Raw genomic sequence first — 20687 nt, forward strand, 5'->3', positions numbered from 1 at the left:
AGTTATCACACTCACTCACAATACACAGTCATAATCCTATCACAGTCATAAATGACACACTTACACTCGACACACAATCGTAATTCTTTGTCACACAACTAAAGTTTCTTAGGACACACAGATAACAAAGGTATACAATGGGGCACACAGCCACCTCTACTATGGGGCACACAGCCACCTCTACAATGGGGCACACAGCCACCTCTACTATGGGGCACACAGCCACCTCTACTATGGGGCACACAGCCACCTCTACTATGGGGCACACAGCCACCTCTACTATGGGGGCACACAGCCACCTCTACTATGGGGCACACAGCCACCTCTACTATGGGGCACACAGCCACCTCTACTATGGGGCACACAGCCACCTCTACTATGGGGCACACAGCCACCTCTACTATTCCATGGGTTTAACCATCACAATTATCAAACATTTGCATAGTACATTATGAAATCGAAGTAGTATACTGTAATTGTTATTTATAGTAGAATACGGTTCACTAACATCAAACAGGTGTTTCACAAAATTAATTTGGATAAAGCCAATGTGCAAAACTTTAGTTATATTACAATAGGTGTTTTGCTTACCTTTTTAGAAGCCCGGGCAATTTGTGAAACACAGTTCGATGACAGTGATGTCCAATAGGCTGGGTGAATTCCAGCGAAGTGAAGTTCCGCTACCAGATCACGTCGGGGTCACCAATTGTTAGAAATTGCGTAATTCAAATCTGGTATTGGAATAAGAATCAAGAGATCTTCAATCCAAGCTTAATTTATTATATGCAAAATGTATGTATGATAAGTATGAAGGTTCGTATATACGGGTCCGCTGAGATACCACGCAGGGCACTCTGAGAACTGATCCATTGTTCTAAGTTCTTCTTCAAATACTCTGACAGAAAGCCTCCACTTTTTCTGTTGGCCAACCAGAGCAAAGGACTGAGAGTGGTTCAGCCAATCCGTTGGCGCAGGGGTTGGTCCCAACTCCTCGGCACTCCATTTGTTGCCAGGCATAGTTGCTATGATAATAACCTGCGGAGTCAGCACCCAAAAGACACCATTCCACTGTACTCCATGTTCAAGGACAGTTTCACAGACTACAAAGAGAGAGTGTTCGTATTTGTAAGAAATACAAGTCTTATCTGTCCTACCCCTAACGTTCCTTACATGAATAACAACAGCCTGTTATGTGAAACAATTTATATCAGTATAGTTCATTAATGCATTCCTTCCAAGCTATTCATCACATACAGATCCAATTATGAGAAAAATAGAACCCAACAATTCACCCTTTTGATGCCCTCTAGGGTGTCACTCATTAAAATACAATACAAACAAAAATAAACACTTTTATTCATAGACAATTTGATAATAAAAGGCCTTCAGTCCTTCCATCTACACCCAACTTGCAAACGGTTGGCTACAAGTCACCCAGGCACTTCAAACCTTCACATAAGGAAAGACAAACATACCCAATGGTTAACTTGATTAATAAAGCATAAAACACAGGATTAATAGAACACAAAACATAAGATTATTAAAACATAAAACACCAACAGGGAAGTAAATTTTGGCCCCCTTTAGACACCCTCTAGAGTGTCACTCCACCAAGTCTGGTAGGTCATATCCTTCATTCCTTAGGTCGGAGTCCGGGATTGGGCCGTATCTCACCATCTGTTTGGAAACCACCTTCTCCATCTCCTTTTCTCACCAACCCTCAGACACAGGAAATAAGACAACATCCACAAAGAACAAGTATACCCATAGAAGCTATAACTTCACCCAGAATAGTTACAACAATAGTTTTCCATTTACCAAATATGTTATCAAACCAACCGTTTATGGAGCTATCAATACCAGAGTTCTCAGCCAGTTCGTTCGCCAGCGTGGTGATGGTCACTCAAGCGCTTTGGTCACGGGCCCGTCCGGTGCTGTATTGTTGGGGATGAAAGTACAGCACATATATCCAAACAGAACACAAACCCCGTCCCGCTCAGCCAAAAGCATATCTAAAGCTATTCTATTCTGCCATGTCATTAAGCTAGTTGCCGCTGTCTGCTCAGCTAATCCCTTTACTGCATCATGAGTGTGGTTTATAAATCTTTTGCTGGTTATATTAAATATAATTTATCCAATCTACATTTTTATTAATTGTTGACCACCAGAAAATACTTGATTCAAACCCAGCTGCGATCTGATTCCTAGCTTTGAATTGTTCTGGAACCCCTCGGGGTACTCCTATCCCATCAATATATATATCCTTTCATCAAAGAATTCCTGGAGGAGGTCCTACTTTCTACGTGACAACTCACCAGTCTCTGACACGTTTGATTGTTTACATATGTAGGTGAGTTAACAATCAGTTATCACCACACATCCATCAGATGTCAGCACGGGTCTGGTTTTGGTTCCTAAAATCCTCAGGCTGCAACAAAGAGGAGAGATTAGTCATGGTCTCTTTTAGTTGTGATATTCTCTGTGTGGGAGCAGGAGCTAAGAGGCCCTACCCTGTATCCTGTCTTACTAGTCCTAGAAAAACAATTAGAATCCCCTGTGACTTCAAACTGAGGCAATCCAGGTTGGGATGACTTTGTTATCGGGGGAAACAGATAGTGCAAGTTACAATAAGACTCTTTCACCACATTCCCAGGTGGCTTGCATGGAGGATAAACCTGACAGAGAGTCAAAGCCTGTCAAGGGGAACGGAGTAGTTGTTAACCTTGGTTTGGCTGTCCTACAGGCATAACAGTCCTCTTTAGACCATATACTGAATCCATTCCAACCACAGGTTAAAATCTATTTACTCCATCTCCATCTGTACTACTTCCTTCAGGTCTATAGTTTGCACTGTCTCACTACCTCCCTCAGAGAGGTTTACTCTATAGGGTGCCCCAGTTGAAGAGGATATCTCACCTGTCAGGTCTGTAATCTGTTTTAGCATAATTCAGACTTTCAGACAGTACCTACCCTTATATGGGTCGCACTGCCATTTCTGATAATTCCCTACTTTCACAACCCTAAACTGTGTATGGAGATTGGTGATGTCCTTCCCTAAAGTCCCTAGTACTTCCCCTTTCCCTACGTCTAGCTGTCTCCTATGCCTTTTCAACTTGTGTTAGGTTAACTACCACTTCTGGCTGAAACAGGAGGGTCCGTGTGTGTTAGGAATATGGCCCCCACAATCAGACAGCTACCTACCGTCAGGAGACCTGTGAAATCCCCACCCTCGCCCTGAAAACATGTCAGACGCCAGAGGCCAACCCATTGCTTTACCTTCTATCGAACTCACACAGGGATGATCAGACAGGGTAAGGGAATCTTCGTTAAGGAGCCAACCCCCGAGCCCTAGTGGTGATCGGATCTTTCTCCTAACTCTGTGTTTGTTCGTCAGGTGTAGCTGGGTTTACCTTTTTGCAGTGAGTGACATGCACCCAGATGGATCTCTCAGCTATTCTGCTGGCAAAGGCAGTACTTGGTAGGGCCCTTCCCGCCAGGCCTGCTTCAGTCTCCTGGTTAGATAGAGTGGGTCACCTTCTCCTTTAGTTCACCTGTGGGGCACAAAACCTCTGACATACAGGTGTGGTTAATAAACTATCATACGTGTTGTTGTTTTTTTAAAGTATTTTGTCCTCTCCTTCGTATATATTTAATATTTAATCCAACCATCCCCCTTTTTGACATATGATTTGGCCATGTGTCAATATTACCACCTACCTAAACAATCACTTTAGTTAATATTGGTAATTCATTATCAAATTGCCATTCCTCCACTCTCTCTTCTGTTATTTTATGGTTCAAATCAAATATACTATTACCAAACTATAATCTTCTTCACAATTTGCACAGTATTACAAATTACCCTCAACTTAGTAAAATAAACTATCTTAAAGTCCTCCTCTCATGCCTTTAGAATTTACTAGTGTGGATGATTAATTAACACCAGAATGTTAAAACAGAGTTCAGAGGCAATTGAAATCATTTAACGAACTGTTTAATCCCATAGTATACTAAACATTACCATTATTCTAAATATTTCATAAATGTTAGTTATCCCAAGTGTTCATTAAGTCCTCATGACATTCATTCTCATAAGAAATCATATATACCCCAAACTCAGCCAAAAGCTAAAAAAACTCCATAAAATTCACTGTGTGCTCCTCTAAGACCTATCACCCTTGACCTGCTGAAACCCCCCAAAATTGAAACAACAAGGCTTTATAAACATCATACTAGGTGTGTTGTTTTTTGTTTGAAAAAACCCAATTTGAAAAACAACCACAAATAGCCAGGCCTTAATTTGGTAGCTCACTTTTATGACCTAAATACTGCCTAACTTCACTACTGCTCCCCTAGCCCTAGGCAACATTCCAACGAGATGAGCTAATCTCTTTCTCCTGGTTATCCCCAGTCTTAACCCATCAATAATTGTTTGTATCAATCTAATTCCTCATTTCCCGCTAAACCATTTCAGTTTGCTATTCAATTTATTTAACTGTTCTCTCTGATTATGCCCTAATTAATAAAACAACTACTTGCTATCGTTGATTAGCATACATTTAATGATGTTCCTACTATCTGAACTGTACTGTCTCTCACCCTCCCCTTGTTCCTTCGGGGAGAGCGCATGGTAACCTTATAACATATTTTCATAGACTTTTCTAGAATACTTCTATTTAAGCTATCTAATTCAACCTTTCACATTTCTCAATCCACATAGTAATCTAGGTATATAGCCCCACTGCGAAAGCTTTATCTACTGTCCCTACCTGTGTTCGAACCAGGGACATCGCCAGTCACTCCACACCATCTACGATTCTCTCAAAGTAAATACTTTCACGTCGCACATCCAGCCACGTCATCACCCCCGTCTAGCCAGCCCTTCCGTCTCAAACACCCTAGTAGCCAAAATAAAACACACTCTAACAGCGTTCTGCATTTTCCTCTATCATCGGGTTTAAGAACTAACGTAACAACATTAACTATTCTCTATTGCTGTAGTAACGTCTTGTTTGGTTCAGTTTATTTATTACGGAGTGTCCATAATACTATAATAATACATAATCGAATTCCCTTCATGCATACAGATTTCACCTTATGCCATTGAAATGCCAAATAAACCATAATAGTTCAATGGAGCCCCCTATTGGCTCTCCCCTACCTATACATTACTTCTATAACCACTTTAGTTATGGTCCGATTACAAATTAAACCTTATCACATGATCAAACAACGCCACAACCTTAAACTCATATGGGGCGGCAGGCAGCTTAGTGATCAGTAGCGCCGCGCCAACAACCGAGAGGTCGCCGGTTCCAATCCCCGAGCCGACCAGGCGAAAAATCTGCCGATGTGCCCTCGAGCAAGGCACTCAACCCCAATCGCTCCTGCAAGTCGCTCTGGACAAGAGCGTCTGCCAAATCACCAAAAATGTAACGATCCCGGCAGTCTGAGTCGGGTCCTGTCTGGTGACTAGTTTTTCTGTTCGTGATCTCCAGTTTCCCGAGGGTTCGGGAACGCTCCGGGGAGCTCTCTTGATTTCCGCACCTGCATCCCATCAGCAATCTGCACACCTGGTCCTGATCATCACCCTTCTTAGGCTCTGGCCTAACATCCAGTCCCTGCCGGATCGTTAGCCATGAACAGTAGGTTTACCAGAGTATCAGTCTTAGAGCCTAGCGTTAGTTTTGTTGTTTTTGCACCGTGTTGGTTTGTTGCTTACTTACCCCCGTTTTGTTCCATCTGCAGTCACCCGTCCCGGAACCTTCATCCAACCTCTGCCTGGTGGTCGGCGGCTGCCGACCCAGGATGGGATCAACCACTGCACCCCCAACAACTAATCAACGCCGCCCGCTCTGTTCCCTGGATTATTCAGCATCACTCTTGAATTTGTAATAAACACTCACCTTCGTTTCAACTTACCTTGTCCTGGTCTGCTTCTGGGTTCTGGCTTAGCAACTCGTGACAGAACGATCCGGCCAGTAATGAACCCAGCGGACCTGGACTCTGTTCGCCATGCCATTACCCATCAGGAGAAGATGTTGGGCCATCATAGCACGGTACTACAGGAGATCGCGTTGTCAGTTCGGAACCTTTCTACCGGTCTGACGGAGGTCCAGAACCAACGCAAGTTTCCGGTGGAGGATCCACTACCGGTCTCACCCATCTCGCCTGCCGCTTCTGGAGCTGTGTCCTTCCGTGAGCCCAAGGTTCCGACGCCGGATAGATATGAGGGGGAGCTGGGAAGATGCCGTTCCTTCCTTATGCAGTGTGGATTAGTGTTCGATCTACAGCCCTACTCTTATGCCACAGACAAGGCTAGGATAGCCTTTGTGATTGCGTTGCTGCGTGGTCGAGCGCTGGAGTGGGCTTCAGCCGTTTGGGAACGACAAGACCCCTGCATGGCTTCATACCAGGGGTTCACGGCCGAGATGAGGAAGCTCTTCGACCATTCCGTCCGAGGGAGGGACGCAGCTAGGCGCCTGTTTTCGCTTCACCAAGGAACTCGCAGCGTGGGCCGACTTCGTGATCGAGTTCAAGACGTTGGCTGTGGAGAGTGGGTGGAACGAGGAGTCTCTGCAAGCGGCCTTTTACCAGGGTCTGTCGGAGCAGCTCAAGGATGAGTTGATCGCCTATCCGGAGCCTAGTGACCTGGACAGCTTGGTAGCCTTGTCTATTCGGGTGGATAATCGAGTCCGAGAGCGAAGGAGGGAGAAGCAATGGGGTCCGTCCAATCGATCAGCTTCTCAGTTCCCAGTCGGGTCGGGTGGTGGACCAGAACACGTCGATCATTCTCCACCACAAAGGATTAGTGGAGAGGTCCTCTCTCCCGATTCTGAACCCATGCAAGTGGGGCGGCACGGGTTAACCAAGGAGGAGCGTCAACATAGACGTAAGACCAACTGCTGCCTCTACTGTGGTAGCTCGGGACATTACATCTCCACTTGTTCCCGGCGGTCGTCAAACTGCCCGGCTCGCTAAAGTTGGGAGGACTTTTAGCGAGCCAGTTTCAACCTCTCAGTACCTCTGTCAGACCCCGTTTCCGGCTACCCTTGTGAACAGGAATCAGAGCTTAGCGATTAACGCTTTTATCGATTCAGGTGCCGATGGAAGCTTTCTTGATGCCGAGTTGGTGGAACAGCTGGGGCTTTCCAAGGAGCAATTGCCGGAAGCCATTGAAGCGACCACTCTGAACGGCAGTAGTCTGGCACGTATCACGATGAGGACTGAACCGGTTAAGATGCGGTTGTCGGGGAATCATTCTGAGATGATTTCATTCTTCATTCTGCCGTCTTCCCATGTTCCTCTGGTCCTTGGATACCCCTGGCTGAAGGAACACAATCCCACGTTCGATTGGGTGACGGGCAAGGTAACGAAGTTGGAGCCTTGATTGTCATGCTAACTGTCTCAAGACTGCCTGCCCCCATTCGGTTCCCAGTCAGGTGATTGAGGCTAAACCCCCAGATTTGTCCCTGGTTCCCGAGACATATCACGATTTGGGGGAAGTTTTCAGTAAGCAGAAGGCTCTGTCACTCCCTCCCCCACCGACCATATGATTGTGCCATCAACCTGTTCCCTGGAGCTGTCTACCCCAAGGGAAGGTTATACAGTATCTCCCGACCTGAACGTGAGGCTTTGGAGACCTACATCAAGGAGTCCCTAGCTGCTGGTCTCGTTCGTCCCTCGTCATCACCCCTGGGGGGCAGGATTCTTCTTTGTGGGTAAGAAGGATGGCTCTCTTCGACCGTGTATTGATTATCGGGGGTTGAATGACATCACGGTCAAGAACAAGTATCCCCTGCCCTTGATGAGTTCTGCCTTCGACTCCTTACAGGGTGCTACGGTGTTCACCAAGCTAGACCTACGCAATGCGTATCACATGGTCCGGATCAGAGAGGGGGACGAGTGGTTGACGGGTTTCAATACACCGATGGGTCACTTCGAGTATCAGGTGATGCCGTTTGGACTGACCAATGCTCCAGCGGTATTCCAGAGTATGGTGAACGACGTCCTGAGAGATATGATCGGTCTCTTTGTGTTTGTTTACCTGGATGACATTCTGATCTTCTCGAAGGAACCTTCCGACCACGTCCAGCATGTCCGGCAGGTTCTGCAGCGATTGTTGGAGAATCGCCTGTTCGTGAAGGCCGAGAAGTGCGAGTTTCACGCCCACACGACATCCTTTCTCGGGTACATCATCTCCAGGGGAGAGATTAGGATGGACCAGGAGAAGGTTAGAGCGGTTCTGGAATGGGCCCAGCCCGGTACGAGATTGCAGCTCCAGAGATTTTTGGGGTTTGCGAATTTCTACCGCAGATTCATCCGGGATTACAGCCGTGTGGCCGCTCCGTTAACTGCCTTGACTTCCAGTATCAGGACCTTCAAGTGGAATCCGGAGGCGGATCGAGCGTTTCTGGATTTGAAGAGGCGATTCACCAACGCACCGATTCTCTCTCAACCGGACACGGCCCGTCAGTTCGTCGTTGAAGTGGACGCGTCTGATGTGGGAGTTGGCACCATCCTGTCGCAGCGATGCTCCACGGACAGTAAACTCCATCCCTGCGCCTACTACTCTCGTCGCCTTTCGCCTGCGGAGAGGAATTACGATGTGGGTAACCGGGAGCTTCTCGCGGTGAAACTTGCCTTGGAGGAGTGGCGTCACTGGTTGGAGGGGGCGGAGCAACCGTTTATTGTCTGGACTGACCACAAGAATCTTGCTTACGTGCAATCGGCTAAACGTCTCAACTCCCGTCAGGCCAGGTGGGCGTTGTTTTTCGGACGATTCAAGTTTTCCCTGACGTTCCGACCTGGATCTAAGAACGGCAAGGCGGACGCCTTGTCCCGGATGTTCTCCAAGACGGAGGAGAGTGGGTCCAAGACCGAGACAATTCTCCCCGGAACTGCGTCGTGGGAGCAGTTATGTGGAAGATTGAGGAGGAGGTGCTGGCGGCCCTTCGGACTCAGCCCGGTCCCGGTAACGGTCCACCCGGTCGGTTGTTTGTGCCTGAGTCGGTTCGTCCTGCTGTCCTCAAATGGTCCCACGCCAGCAAGATGGCTTGTCACCCTGGCGTGGCTCGGACAATGGCGTTTCTTCGCAGACGTTTTTGGTGGCCTGCCATGGCCGAGGATACTCGGGGTTTTGTTGCTGCCTGTCCAGTGTGTGCGCAGAATAAGAGTACCAATCGGCCCAGCTCTGGACTACTTCACCCCCCTTCCTATTCCCCGGCGACCATGGTCGCATCTGGCCCTGGACTTCGTCACTGGGTTGCCCGCTTCTGAGGGGAACACGGTCGTTCTGACTATCGTGGACAGATTCAGCAAGTTCGCCCACTTTGTGCCAATTGCCAAGCTTCCCTCTGCCTCGGAGACGTCCGAGATCCTGGTTAGGGAGGTTTTCAGGGTCCACGGTTTGCCCAGTGATATCGTTTCCGACCGTGGCCCTCAGTTTACCTCTGCTGTCTGGAAGTCCTTCTGTTTGGCCATTGGAGCTACAGTCAGTCTCACATCTGGTTTTCACCCCCAATCCAATGGTCAGGCGGAGAGAGCCAACCAGAAGATGGAATCCACGCTACGCTGTCTGGTCTCTTCCAACCCCACCTCCTGGGTCTCTCAGTTGCCTTGGGTTGAGTATGCCCACAATACTCTCCCCTACATCTGCCACTGGGATGTCTCCCTTCCAGTGCCTGTATGGCTACCAACCTCCCCTGTTCCCTTCTCAGGAGAAGGAGCTCTCAGTGCCTTCTGTTCAGGCCCATATTCGTCGTTGCCACCGGACCTGGCATCGGGCCAGAAAGGCACTCCTTAGAGTTTCGGACCGGTATCAGCTCCAGGCGAATCGTCGCCGGATCCCCGCTCCCACCTATACCATCGGAGATAGGGTTTGGTTGGCCACACGGGATCTTCCGTTACGGACTGAGTCTAGGAAGTTGTTACCGAAGTTCATTGGTCCGTTTGTGGTGGAGAAGGTGATCAATCCAGTGGCAGTTCGACTCAAACTACCGAGGACGCTCAGAGTCCATCCCACCTTTCATGTCTCCTGCCTCAAGCCTGTCTTCCTCAGTCCTCTGTTGCCTCCTCCGCCTCCTCCTCCTCCTCCTCGGATGATCGGAGGTGGTCCTGCCTACACGGTGCGTCGCATCATGGATTCCAGACCGGCGGGGCCGGGGTTTCCAGTATCTCGTGGACTGGGAGGGGTATGGTCCTGAAGAGAGGAGTTGGATTCCGCGGCGACAGGTCCTAGATGCTGACCTCATCAGTGACTTCTACCGCCTCCATCCTGGCGCTCCGGGGAGTCCGCCCGGTGGCGTTCGGTCGGAGGGGGGTACTGTAACGATCCCGGCAGTCTGAGTCGGGTCCTGTCTGGTGACTAGTTTTTCTGTTCGTGATCTCCAGTTTCCCGAGGGTTCGGGAACGCTCCGGGGGAGCTCTCTTGATTTCCGCACCTGCATCCCATCAGCAATCTGCACACCTGGTCCTGATCATCACCCTTCTTAGGCTCTGGCCTAACATCCAGTCCCTGCCGGATCGTTAGCCATGAACAGTAGGTTTACCAGAGTATCAGTCTTAGAGCCTAGCGTTAGTTTTGTTGTTTTTGCACCGTGTTGGTTTGTTGCTTACTTACCCCCGTTTTGTTCCATCTGCAGTCACCCGTCCGGAACCTTCATCCAACCTCTGCCTGGTGGTCGGCGGCTGCCGACCCAGGATGGGATCAACCACTGCACCCCCAACAACTAATCAACGCCGCCCGCTCTGTTCCCTGGATTATTCAGCATCACTCTTGAATTTGTAATAAACACTCACCTTCGTTTCAACTTACCTTGTCCTGGTCTGCTTCTGGGTTCTGGCTTAGCAACTCGTGACAAAAAATGCAAATGTAAATATTCTCTACTTTCTCACCCATCTCATCCCTCGTCAGAAACCCACAGGCACCTCTCAAATAATCACCCCGTGGTGTTCCCAGCCAACTCCAGTCTTTCCTCGCTCCAAAAGCCACATTTTCGCTCTCTCCAGCCCCTCCCCTCACAACTCTCTCTCCAGTGCTCGGTGGGAGCAGGCTCTTTTGAGGAGCTGTGTTAGTGTTTCCAATATTCTGTCGTTATTTAAAGTACTTTAATCTAATTATTTAAATCAAATTATTCCCACCTAATTAGTTAAAGTTGGTGCATGTTTATATTTAAATGATAAACCAAATTATTTCAGTCTAATTGTTTAACCAGTATTTTGCAGGGTCAAACATTACATCAAATAATCAACAAAAAAGAAGCCTCAACCCAAGCACCTAAAACCAGTATTATGCTATGTCAAACATCAAACACTGAATCAAATAATAAACCAAATTGTTTCAACACAACTATTCAAAACCAGTTCAGTCACACAATTAATCACTTTAGCTTTATGTTCCCAATTGTTATTGATGGGTTATATGGTTTAAACAATCACGAACCCAACAGTTATCCCCAAATGTATACAGTTTGGACAGGCACAGACGTCTTTGATTCCCAATTAGTTTTCTATCAAGGTATACAGGTTTATCATTCACACTCTCATGCATACGTCACCCCTGTCTTAAAGAATTTTAAGTGTCTCCTTTGAACCTAGTCATATCTAGTCTGAACTGATATGTGCCATAGCGTCGCACTGCCTATTTATTTAAAGTACCTCCTATGGGTGTCTTTTGTTAACGTTTGCACAATTTAAACTTTATTTCCTAATTGTAATTCTCATTATTTACTGTTTTAAAATATTGTTTGTATTCTCAGCCAAAATGGTACACAGTTATTACACAGTTAAACGTAGTATACAGTTATCACACTCACTCACAATACACAGTCATAATCCTATCACAGTCATAAATGACACACTTACACTCGACACACAATCGTAATTCTTTGTCACACAACTAAAGTTTCTTAGGACACACAGATAACAAAGGTATACAATGGGGCACACAGCCACCTCTACTATGGGGCACACAGCCACCTCTACAATGGGGCACACAGCCACCTCTACTATGGGGCACACAGCCACCTCTACTATGGGGCACACAGCCACCTCTACTATGGGGCACACAGCCACCTCTACTATGGGGCACACAGCCACCTCTACTATGGGGCACACAGCCACCTCTACTATGGGGCACACAGCCACCTCTACTATTCCATGGGTTTAACCATCACAATTATCAAACATTTGCATAGTACATTATGAAATCGAAGTAGTATACTGTAATTGTTATTTATAGTAGAATAGGGTTCACTTACATCAAACAGGTGTTTCACAAAATTAATTTGGATAAAGCCAATGTGCAAAACTTTAGTTATATTACAATAGGTGTTTTGCTTACCTTTTTAGAAGCCCGGGCAATTTGTGAAACACAGTTCGATGACAGTGATGTCCAATAGGCTGGGTGAATTCCAGCGAAGTGAAGTTCCGCTACCAGATCACGTCGGGGTCACCAATTGTTAGAAATTGCGTAATTCAAATCTGGTATTGGAATAAGAATCAAGAGATCTTCAATCCAAGCTTAATTTATTATATGCAAAATGTATGTATGATAAGTATGAAGGTTCGTATATACGGGTCCGCTGAGATACCACGCAGGGCACTCTGAGAACTGATCCATTGTTCTAAGTTCTTCTTCAAATACTCTGACAGAAAGCCTCCACTTTTTCTGTTGGCCAACCAGAGCAAAGGACTGAGTGTGGTTCAGCCAATCCGTTGGCGCAGGGGTTGGTCCCAACTCCTCGGCACTCCATTTGTTGCCAGGCATAGTTGCTATGATAATAACCTGCGGAGTCAGCACCCAAAAGACACCATTCCACTGTACTCCATGTTCAAGGACAGTTTCACAGACTACAAAGAGAGAGTGTTCGTATCTGTAAGAAATACAAGTCTTATCTGTCCTACCCCTAACGTTCCTTACATGAATAACAACAGCCTGTTATGTGAAACAATTTATATCAGTATAGTTCATTAATGCATTCCTTCCAAGCTATTCATCACATACAGATCCAATTATGAGAAAAATAGAACCCAACAAAAGATAAAAATGGATTATTAATATCATGAATTTAGCATCATATTTATAGCGCTAATGGTAACTACTTCTAAACTTCCAAAGATCCAGTCACCCATGGATGAATGATAGTATACCTAGCTACAAGTTTAAATGATGGTGTCCTTTGTTGGGTAAATCAGATGTCAATATAGCCTTCATCAACCCAACCTCACTCCGAATTTACATTCACATACAGCTTGTGTAAGAAAATGTAGAGGAGTTACTTTCAACTATTCAACGTTATTTAGGTAGTCTACGCAAATGAGTATGGAAGCTGATCAATGTCTAAATGTGTTGTCATGATAGCTCAGCTGAAAAGAACACATCTTCTTTCCTAAAGCGTAGCAGGGTATGCAAAGGTAGACATTTGGATGGTGGACTTGTTCTAACTGAAGTGCATTACCCCTCGTAGACGTCACTGTTCAGGCAGAACGCATTGACTGTAGCTAAACGTTTTATTTCAATATACCTCTTTATTTAGGTTGATAGCATGATGTTCAAACAATGGCGTTGAGTCAAACACACCATTTTACTATCAACATTGAAAGGTCAAATAAAATATGTTTAAACAAATCTAAAATTCAACATAATTTCAACCACCCAATTCAATACAGGATGAAAAATATTTTTTACGTTTCTATGTGGGATTGTCTACGCAATTTCAACGTATACATCCTGTAGTTCTGATGATTATGTTGAAATTAGATTGATGTAACAATGTATTTAAATTGAAGTTTTACCCTAATTTCAATGTTTACAAAGCTGGTTAAAATTAGATGAAAAAGGTACTGGTTGATTACTTTTTTCAAATCCAATGTATTTTCCACGTTGATATCACGTCACAATACGTTGACAAACTAGTTGAAACAACATTGATTCAGCCAGTGCGTGCCCAGTGGGTTGAGACATTATAATGAGACATATTGAGATACTGTATGATGCTGGCGATGTGCGTCACTGTTGTCCTGGGTCTTCTCTCAGTGGGCGGCTCCCAGATGGCCCCTTTAACCTGTGAGGGACTCCTGAGACCACTGGAGCAGCGCTGCCTTAATCAAATGCTGTGGAAGTGTCTATGGTTGTGGTATGTGGTTGTCTATTGTGGGCCATCTTTGTGGGTGTCTATTGCTGAGTTCAGACCATCTTTTCTGGCAGTTATTACACAGGTCCTGGATAGAGGTCTCTGTCCTTACCTGAACAACACTGTTGACGTCACCCAGTTCCATGACTTAGGAGGAAAATACTTCAGAATCATCTCTAACTTGACTAAGCATGACAATAACACATGGACCTCAGTGATCCCTGCCCCTGTTACTTACTGTTGAAGTCAGATGTTTACATACACTTAGGTTGGAGCCATTTTAACTCGTTTTTCAAACACTCCACAAATTTCTTGTTAACAAACTATAGTTTTGGCAAGTCGGTTAGGACATCTACTTTGTGCATGACACAAGTAATTTTTCCAACAATTGTTTACAGACAGATTATTTCACTTATAATTCACTGTATCACAATTCCAGTGGGTCAGAAGTTTACATACACTAAGTTGACTGTGCCTTTAAACAGCTTGGAAAATTCCAGAAAATGATCTCATGGCTTTAGAAACTTCTGATAGGCTAATTGACATAATTTGAGTCAATTGGAGGTGTACCTGGGAGCAATTTCCAAATGCCTGAAGTTACCACGTTCATCAGCACAAACAATAGTACGCAAGTATAAACACCATGGGACCACGCAGCCGTCATACCGCTCAGGAAGGAGACGTGTTCTGTCTCCTAGAGATGAACGTACTTTGATGCAAGTGCAAATCAATCCCAGAATAACAGCAAAGGACCTTGTGAAGATGCTGGAGGAAACAGGTACAAAAGTATCTATATCCACAGTAAAAGCGAGTCCTATATCGACATAACCTGAAAGGCCGCTCAGCAAGGAAGAAGCCACTGCTCCAAAACCGCCATCAAAAAAGCCAGACTACGGTTTGCAACTGCACATGGGGACAAAGAGTTACTTTTTGGAGAAATGTCCTCTGGTCTGATGAAACAAAAATAGAACTGTTTGGCCATAATGACCATCGCTATGTTTGGAGGAAAAAGGGGATTGCTTGCAAGCTGAAGAATACCATCCCAACCGTGAAGCACAGGGGTGGCAGCATCATGCTGTGGGGTGCTTTGCTGCAGGAGGGACTGGTGCACTTCACAAAATAGATGGCATCATGAGGAAGGAAAATTATGTGGATATATTGAAGCAACATCTCAAGACATCAGTCAGGAAGTTAAAGCTTGGTCGCAAATGGGTCTTCCAAATGGACAATGACCCCAAGCATACTTCCAAAGTTGTGGCAAAATGGCTTAAGGACAACAAAGTCAAGGTATTGGAGTGGCCATCACAAAGCCCTGACCTCAATCCAATAGAACATTTGTGGGCAGAACTGAAAAAGCGTGTGCGAGCAAGGATGCCTACAAACCTGACTCAGTTACACCAGCTCTGTCAGGAGGAATGGGCCAAAATTCACCCAACTTATTGTGGGAAGCTTGTGGATGGCTACCCGAATCGTTTGACCCAAGTTAAACAATTTAAAGGCAATACTACCAAATACTAATTGAGTGTATGTAAACTTCTGACCCAACTTGCTGAGGAATTGGAGACCCAGATGGTAATGTCCAGTGATAGGCCTACCAGATTATCACACAGTGTTGTGTTACACTCATTCTGTTTACAACATTGAAATGTATTGTTCATCTACATCTCAGGGAGGAAAGAAAAAAGGAACCATCAAGGAGCTAAGACCCGTTGGAGGCAACGAGACCTAAATGGGAATTGAATTCCTGAATTTGTCAGAAGATCCCGTTTAGCCACCGGTTGGTCTTAACGCTTTCAAGGAATGCATGCATGATATGTCGAAGTATAAACAGCTTGACAACTTCTTATTTTTAGTTAACCGTTGTAAAGGTATTCTCTCTTATCTGCTCTTGTTATTTCAGTAGCTCCACATACCAGTTATTCACAAAGCAGTGACCTCACGCACCAGGTGGATCTGGAGTCCCGAGAAGCCTCAAGTCTTGGTAGCTGTATTTAATTTTGCAGCCAATTTCCCTAATCACTATTCACATTTATTTTTCTAATCATTTTGTAAATCTAGTTATTCATTCATCATAGAACTGGACCTACATCTTGCCAATCACACCTCTTTCACTGTAGTGATATCAGAATCAGAATCACCTTTATTCACCAAGTACATTTGCACACTCAGAATTGTACTTGGTGATATGGTGCTGCTAGTGATAGACAACATTTAGAGACAGAATACAGACAGCAGAGTTTAAACAAAGTTTACATACATTATATACAAATAGGTAGAGTGAGCATAGAACCATAAGAGGATGTGGATATACAAAAGAGTTCTAACTGGAACCAAAAGAGTTCTCCTATGGGGAAGAGTTATTTTTCTAAGAGTGTACAGTGGGATGTGCAATTTTACAGTATCAATATGAATATATCTAAAAGCAGAGAGATGAACAGAGTGCAAATGTAGTATAGTGCATATACTTTGTCAGCCCTTCAGAGATGGCTTGATGCGGTGTGCAGCATAGAGTGCATAGTCCTTTAGTCTCTATGGACCAGATGGCTGGTTGGTAAGGGCCACAGCACGGGGAAAGAAACTGTTCAGGTGGCTGGAGGTTTTGGTCATGATTGTGCTTGTGTATATTAGGTAGAACATTATAAAATATGTTTTAGGGACCGGTCGAAATTTACACAATTTTTACCCAGAGGAAAAGGGGGGAGGGTCATGTTTTTTAAATTTCAGTCAGGGGGAGGGTTTAGTCTTTTTTAATTTAGTCCAGGGGAGGGTCATGTAATTTGTAATCGATTACATTTCAGTATTTGTCAGCATTTTGGAATTTACGTATTGAATTCGACTATGTGTAACTTCGGTGTACAACCCTGCTCTCTCTCTCTCGCATTCTCCTTGCTGAGCCCGGCAGGGTGGGCATTTAGCTTTTACCTTTCCATTGGCTGTTCGATCAGTCCCTCTTTGTGCGTGGCGTATCCAGAACGTGGTCGTGTAGAGTATCTGGCAAATCAAAGAACGCTTGTAGGGATGACGTAGGGAGCTAGTGCAACAAGAACAGCGGTAGAAATGCCGCAATTCAAAACAACTCGGAACTCGGAAATCTGACTTCAGTGCGTTCAAGACAATTGTGACACAAATTGTGACACTGTCTGTGATTTATTTAGAATTCAAGGCACACTTAACCAGCATGGCTACCACAGCATTCTGAAGCGATACGCCGTCCCATCTGGTTAGTGGGACTATCATTTGTTTTTCAACTGGACAATGACCCAACACACCTCCAGGCTGTGTAAGGGCTATTTGACCAAGAAGGAGAGTGATGGAGTGCTGCATGAGATGACCTGGCCGCCACAATCACCCGACCTCAACCCAATTGAGATGGTTTGGGTTGAGTTGGACCGCAGAGTGGAGGAAAATCAGCCAACAAGTGCTCAGCATATGTGGGAACTCCTTCAAGACTGTTGGAAAAGCATTCCAGGTGAAGCTGGTTGAGAGAATGCCAAGAGTGTGCAAAGCTGTCATCAAGGCAAAGGGTGGCTAATTTGAAGAATCTAAAATCTTAAATATATTTTGATTTGTTTAACACTTTTTTGGTTACTACATGATTCCATATGTGTTGTTTCATAGTTTTGATGTCTTCACTATTATTCTACAATGTATAAAATAGTAAAAATATAGAAAAACCATTGAATGAGTAGGTGTGTGCAAACTTTGGACTGGTACTGTATATGGGCTGCAGGTAGCTTAGTGGTTAAGAGCATTGTGCCAGTAACTGAAAGGTCGCTGGTTCTAATCCCCGAGCCGACTAGGTGAAAAATCTGTCGATGTGCCCTTGAGCAAGGCACTTAACCCTAATTGCTCCTGTAAGTCGCTCTGGATAAGAGCGTCTGCTAAATGACTCAAATGTAAATGTAATATATAGATATATATACAGTGCATTCAGAAAGTTTTCAGACCCCTTGACTTTTTCCACATTTTTTTACGTTACAGACTTATTCTAAAATGGATTAAATACACAGTTTTCCTCATCAAACTACACACAATACCCCATCATGACAAAGAAATGTTTGCAAATGTATTACAAATAAAAAACAGAAATACCTTATTTACATAAGTATTCAGACCCTTTGCTATGAGACTTGAAATTGAGCTCAGGTGCATCCTGTTTCCATTGATCATCCTTGATATGTTTCTACAACTTGATTGGAGTCCACCTGTGGTAAATTCAATTGATTGGACATGATTTGGAAAGGCACACACCTGTCTATATAAAGGTCCCACAGTTGACAGTGCATGTCAGAGCAAAAACCAAGCCATGAGGCTGAAGGAATTGTCCGTAGAGTTCGAGACAGGATTGTGTCGAGGCACAGATCTGGGGAAGGGTACCAAAAAAATGTCTGCAGCATTGAAGGTCCCCAAGAACATAATGGTCTCCATCATTCTTAAATGGAAGAAGTTTGGAACCACCAAGACTCTTCCTAGAGCTGGCCGCCCGGCCAAACTGAGCAATCGGGGAGAAGGGCCTTCGTCAGGGAGGTAACCAAGAACCCGATGGTCCCTCTGACAGAGCTCCAGAGTTCCTCTGTGGAGATGGGAGAACCTTCCAGAAGGACAACCATCTTTGCAGCACTCCACCAATCAGGCCTTTATGGTAGAGTGGCCAGACGGAAGCCACTCCTCAGTAAAAGGCACATGACAGCCCACTTTCAGTTTTCCAAAACGCACCTAAAGTCTCTCAGACCATGAGAAACAAGATTCTCTGGTCTGATGAAACCAAGATTGAACTCTTTGGCCTGAATGCCAAGCATCACGTCTGGAGGAAACCTGGCACCATCCCTACGGTGAAGTATGGTGGTGGCAGCATCATGCTGTGGGGATGTTTTTCAGCGGCAGGGACTGGGAGACCAGTGAGGATCGAGGGAAAGAGGAACGGAGCAAAGTACATTTACATCATTTAGCAGACGCTCTTATCCAGAGAGACTTACAAATTGGTGCATTCAACTTATGATAGCCAGTGGGACAACCAATTTTTTTCTTCTTCTTTTATGGGGGGGGTAGAAGGATTGCTTTATACTATTCCAGGTATTCCTTAAAGAGGTAGGGTTTCAAGTGTCTCCGGAAGGTGGTCAGTGACTCCGCTGTCCTGGCGTTGTGGGGGAGCTTGTTCCACCATTGGGTTGCCAGAGCAGCAAATAGCTTTGACTGGGCTGAGTGGGAACTGTGCTTCCGTAGAGGTAGGGGAGCTAGCAGGCCAGAGGTGGATGAACGTAGTGCCCTCGTTTGGGTGTAGGATCAGAACCTGAAGGTAAGGAGGTGCCGTTCCCCTCACAGCTCCGTAGGCAAGCACCATGGTCTTGTAGTAGATGCAAGCCTCAACTAGAAGCCAGTGGAGTGTGCGGAGGAGCGGGGTGACATGAGAGAACTTGGGAGAGATCCTTGATGAAAACCTGCTCCAGAGCGCTTAGGACCTCAGACTGGGGCGAAGGTTCACCTTCCAACAGGACAACAACCCTAAGCACACAGCCAAGACAATGCAGGAGTGGCTTCGGGACAAGTCTCTGAATGTCCTTGAGTGGCCCAGCCAGAGCCCAGACTTGAACCCGATCTAACATCTCCGGAGAGACCTGAAAATAGCTGTGCAGCGACACTCCACATCCAACCTGACAGAGCTTGAGAGGATCTGCAGAGAAGAATGGGAGAGAGAAACTTCCAGCCTTGTAGCTTCATACCCAAGAAGACTTGAGGCTGTAATCGCTATCAAAGGTGCTTCAACAAAGTACTGAGTAAAGGGTCTAAATACTTATGTAAATGTGATATTTTAGTTTTTTTTTGGTATCTAAAAACCAGTTTTTGCTTTGTCATTATGGGGTATTGTGTGTGAGGGGAAAAAACAATTTAATCCATTTTAGAATAAGGTTGTAACGTAACAAAATGGGGAAAAAGTCAAGGGGTCTGAATACTTTCCAAATGTGTGTATTGGAGAAAAAAAATTTCACAAAGGTAAAGCCTTTACCAGTCCTGTATTAGCGGACCAATATAGCCATCTGTAGATGTGTTTTGTATCCTTTTTTTATAGACCCAGTCGGTATTAGATTGTTGGGGAAAATAACCTACAGTGGGGAGAACAAGTATTTGATACAATACCGATTTTGCAGGTTTTCCTACTTACAAAGCATGTAGAGGTCTGTAATTTTTATCATAGGTACACTTCAACTGTGAGAGACGGAATCTAAAACAAAAATCCAGAAAATCACATTGTATGATTTTTAAGTAATTAATTTGCATTTTATTGCGAAAACTGACTCATTCTACTGCTACTGTATTCTGTCACTTGACTTTAGGGATCCAGGCATTGTCATAATACTGACATAGTAGCGATATAACGCTTGCCGTAACTATTAATGACGAGCATTGACATAAAAGATAAAATGATGCAACCATTCATATTTACTACTACTACTACTACTACCAAGTAGACTCCCCTCAGACATACAGTGGGAAGAACAAGTATTTGATACACTGCCGATTTTGCAGGTTTTCCTACTTACAAAGCATGTGGAG

Source organism: Coregonus clupeaformis, unplaced genomic scaffold (assembly GCF_020615455.1).
Source record: "Coregonus clupeaformis isolate EN_2021a unplaced genomic scaffold, ASM2061545v1 scaf1189, whole genome shotgun sequence".
Lineage (NCBI taxonomy): Eukaryota > Metazoa > Chordata > Actinopteri > Salmoniformes > Salmonidae > Coregonus > Coregonus clupeaformis.